Raw genomic sequence first — 4,653 nt, forward strand, 5'->3', positions numbered from 1 at the left:
TAGAATCCTCACTATTCACACCTTATCTTTGAGCTTATTAAACATGCCAAACACTAATCCAACGAAGGCATCTTAACGAACGAGTCAATATTAGGTATGTACTCACGTATCACGCCTCAGGAGATTCGAAATTCCGAAACATCATGTATCTTCAAATGAAAAACAAGCATTAATAATTATTTACCCTGGGAACGGGAGCGATCTGATATTTAATTCATACACATAATTTATTTAGTGGCGATGTCCAACAGCTGGACAGCACGGCTAATATAATTTATGGATGGAATTATGTAACCTGCTTTTTTAAGGTTCCGTACCCTAAGCGTAAAACGGGACACTATTACTGAGACTTTGTCGTCTGTCTGTCTGCCTGTCTCCAGGCTGTATCTCATAAACCGTGATAGCTAGAAAGTTGAAATTTTCACAAATAATGTATTTCCGTTGCCGCTATAACAACAAATACTAAGAATAAAAAAAAGTATAATATTAAGGGGTCCCCATAGTACGGAACGCTTTGTGCGCGAGTCCGACTCGCACTTGGCCGGTTTTTATCTGTTCTTTATCAGGTATGGTAGGTCAAGGATCGCTGGGTTTGGTTGGAAAGTTATTGTCGGTCGTGCCTCTGGTACGAATTGGGTAGGAATAATTGGCGAGAATTAAACCGTTTTTATTCAATATTATATTATAAAGCTGAAGAGTTTGTTTGTTTTTTTAAACGCGCTAACCTCAGGAACTACTGGTCTGATTTGAAAAAGGGTGAAACTGCAGCTAGTATAATATATCCAGTGAAATGAAATAAACTAAAACGAAGTCTAACACGATGATTATAACACTTTACGCAACTTTTCTTCTCTTTTTCTTTTGAGTAGAATATTTTATGCAAGAGCGTGTGTGGAAGAGTCCTTTTAGCATATGGATATAAGCCTAGAAAGGATATCACTTACCTATTAGTTTTAAAGACTTGATATATTATTATTACAGCATACACTTTTTATTAAATGTATTTTGATTTTCCTCAAATGAGCTTTTAACAAAAGCGCTCTAACACTCAGTTGTTTACATCAAAATATGTACATCTTTTTTTTTCTTCTTGCATAGATACCTACGGCCTCCGGGGAAGGGGCCGTGGGTTATGTCGGATTCCTATCGACCAAAACCCCACTGTGTTCCGTCAAGCCGCATCAACGACGGGGCCACGGGTATGGTAGAATTCGTCCGTGAAAAATATGTACCTACATCTGCTCAAACGATTGTTCGTTTTAAAGACTTATCACAAATATTTGAAGCATGCACCACACAAAGCATAATTGCAAAATGCTTGGTTAAATTTAAATGAGAGTTTGGAACTTTGTAAGCTTTGTATTGTTATAGAAGTAAAGTTGTACGTGGAATGTAATAATTTAACGTGTTCAGTGTTTTGTATTAATACGAGCTTCAATATTCAATAACTGTACAGATAAGGTAGATGTTCAACTGAAATTTTAAATAGTACCTAATGTATTAGACCCTATTTAATGTTAGACCTGACCGCCTCCTTGGTACAGTGGTTGACGCGTGAGCGTACAGCCGAGGGGTCCTGGGTTCGATTCCCGGTGGAGACGAAGAAAAAAAATGTCTCGGTCTGGCAGGACACAGAAGGCTGATCACCTACTTGTCCCTAAAGAAAATCGATCAGTGAAACAGATGTATGCATAATCCATCTGCCCCTTACCCCACTAGGGGACATGGGACTTCACTTTTTAATGTATGAGGCCAAATTCTATGAAATCGTTGTGGTTGCGCTCTCAAAGGGGAATTTCAAGGTCTTAAAAGTTTAAAATATGTTTATGTAATATAGAATGCCGTATGGGTTTTTTCGCATGTATTTTTATATAGGTACCTATCTCATCTTATCTATACGTCTCTACATTTTGCGACGCTACACGTTTGATTAAAAAAATATATTGTCCCTAAAGAAGTTACGTAAAATGAACACAGAAATAACAAAAACGTATGTTTTACATACAAAAATTCAAGCGTTCTTTTTTACATATTATAATTTTAAACTAAGATTTTAAATTTTTAAAAATATGTTTGCATATTCAAGGCGTAATCTTAAAAATAATAGACAACATGGCAACATTTTAACAACAATAACCCGAAAATCCGTACCCCGGCCCGAAAGGCCACACAACTTTAGTTGAAATTATATTTTAGATGTTCACCACAACGCGCTTTTGTTGCAGCCAAAATTACTGCGGCTAAACCACAGTCTCTTTACAGCGCTAGCCTATCTCAATTAATGGGAATGTAAAATTTAACTAACCACGATGTTTGAGAATGGCTTAATAATTTTGTCGAAAATATCTAAATATTATGCACGTTGCATACCGAATTAGAATGTTAATTAAAATGTTGTTTGTGGCTTTTAAGGCAATACAGATGGTGTTGTATGTATTATATTTTATGACCTGCATAGGTAGCAGACAAGGGGAAGTATGTAAAAATTGACAAACTGCACATGTTAATATATGTATTACACTGGATATTTTAATAAAATATATTTTCGTTTATAATACAATAATATTAAAAATGAAAATATATTTTAGAACTAGCTTCCGCCCGCGACTCCGTCCGCGCGGATGTCGGTCTTCGCGTGGATGGTTATTTCTCCATTTTGAGTACCTCTGTCAATAACATCTTATAAATATCTATTGGACCCAATTCCCAAATACGGCTAGGCCTATAATAATACGCAACGTGTGTTCGCGGTTCTACGGAACAACGTCTATGGATAAAACGGAAAAATTAAGATTAATTTTTTTCTACGTATTTTTCCAGGATAAAAAGTATCCTATTTTACGCCCAGGATAATAAGGTATAATTATACCAAGTTTCATCGAAATCGAACCTCTAGTTTTCACGTGATGCCTTCACATACAGACAGACAGACAGACAGACAGACAAAAATTTTTTTAATCACATATTTGGGTTTGGTATCGATCCAGTAACACCCCCTGCTATTAATTTTTTCAATATTTTCAATGTACAGAATTGACCCTTCTACAGATTTATTATATGTATAGATTTTGTGAGAGATAATATCTCATTTTAAATCCTAGAAGCTGAAAAGGAAAGTTTAATGAAGTGAAAATATGTACTTATAATACTGTAATCTAACTTTATCCATTTGTAATATTATCAAAAGAAAACTTAGGCTTTGTGCTTTTACGTAGATATCCGTAGGCCGTAGGCGTAAGCTAATATATGACTCTTAAATGTTTGATAATAATTAAATTTACAATAGACTTTTAAACTAGTCTATAGACTTAGTAGAAATCGCTTTCCAAACCAGTGATAACTAGTTTCTTTATCTATATAATATCATAAGCATTCAAAAACGTTTCTAAGTAGTTAATTTAAACACAAAAATGTTTGAGTTTAAACTTATAAAAACTGAATTTAATGCCAATGTCGTAATGAAATGTTTTTAATGAGAATTAAGTAATTTATGAATTACAAAGCATGTAATTTACTCTTGTATGTTAACTGTTAATCGAGTATATTGTTCGGCCGCGGTCGCTCGGACCGGGGAGTGACAGTTTATTAACACTAAATCAAGTATCGCTGCGGAGGGTTAATATGATCGAGTTTATTATATTATTATTTTGTTTTATGCGGGTGAGGGTTAATTATCGAACGTGTTGTATTTTAGATGACCTGTTTTTTATGTGTATTTTTTTCGTTTTGTTAATGTTTGTTGTAAATTTTATGATGAAATATTTTTTTAATTTTTCAGAAGCTTTTTATGTGAGTTAAAACTTAAAACATCATAAAAATGATATGTACTGCCTTTTTCTGGTTTTTCTGGAACATCGGGTACTAAAATATTGTGTGAATGTTGGCGTAAATAACACAATATTGACTATAGTTTTTTGAACTTTGATTAAAATTATCTCTGGTTTCAATTTAATATTTAATTTTCAAGTAACAAAACATAACGTAATGTCTCGGGATGTATTAATAAGTTTGTTTGTAAAAGTCGAAACAAAAGCATTTTAAATTCCATCATTATTAAGCACAAAATACGAATAAAAAAATAATCGAATAATAACACAAGATTGAGGAACAAAAATAAATTTAATAGGGGACACCCGGATTTGAACCGGGGACCTATCGATCTGCAGTCGATTGCTCTGCCACTGAGCTATATCCCCGATGGAAGGCTCTATCAAAATAACATTTAGATTTTCAGGATAAAATCCTTTTAATAAATACGAAAGTGTGTATGTGTCTGGATATAAGAGGCTTTAAAGGCGAAAATAGGCTATTTATTACCGCAGTGAAACATTGACTGATTTATTATTTTCTATTTAAAATTATTAAAACAAGTATAGCTGTTGCCCACAATTAAGTTATTTCTGGATTTATTGATTTTCTATGTGTACTTTACACACAAACGAATACTTAAGTTTAAAAATTTTACTCTACATAATATTATTATCTCTAGTTCAAAATGGAATGTATTATTTTAAACCTATTGGTGTATCTTAGTACTTATTCATTTCAAAAACTTTATCACTAGCTGTAAGGTACCTTATTATAAATAAATAAATTTCATTTCGCTATTTTATCTAATAAATAAAAAGGATGAATGAAATACATTTTTAATAG

General features: G+C 33.1%; 1 non-coding gene across 1 annotated transcript; it reads right to left on the minus strand.

Moving 5' to 3' along the window:
- Nucleotides 1-4,124: 4,124 nt before the first annotated feature.
- Trnac-gca lies at nucleotides 4,125-4,196 on the minus strand. The gene has a single exon. It is a non-coding gene; the product is annotated as a tRNA-Cys (tRNA).
- Nucleotides 4,197-4,653: the final 457 nt, after the last annotated feature.

This window comes from Colias croceus, chromosome 17, assembly GCF_905220415.1.
Source record: "Colias croceus chromosome 17, ilColCroc2.1".
Taxonomy (NCBI): domain Eukaryota; kingdom Metazoa; phylum Arthropoda; class Insecta; order Lepidoptera; family Pieridae; genus Colias; species Colias croceus.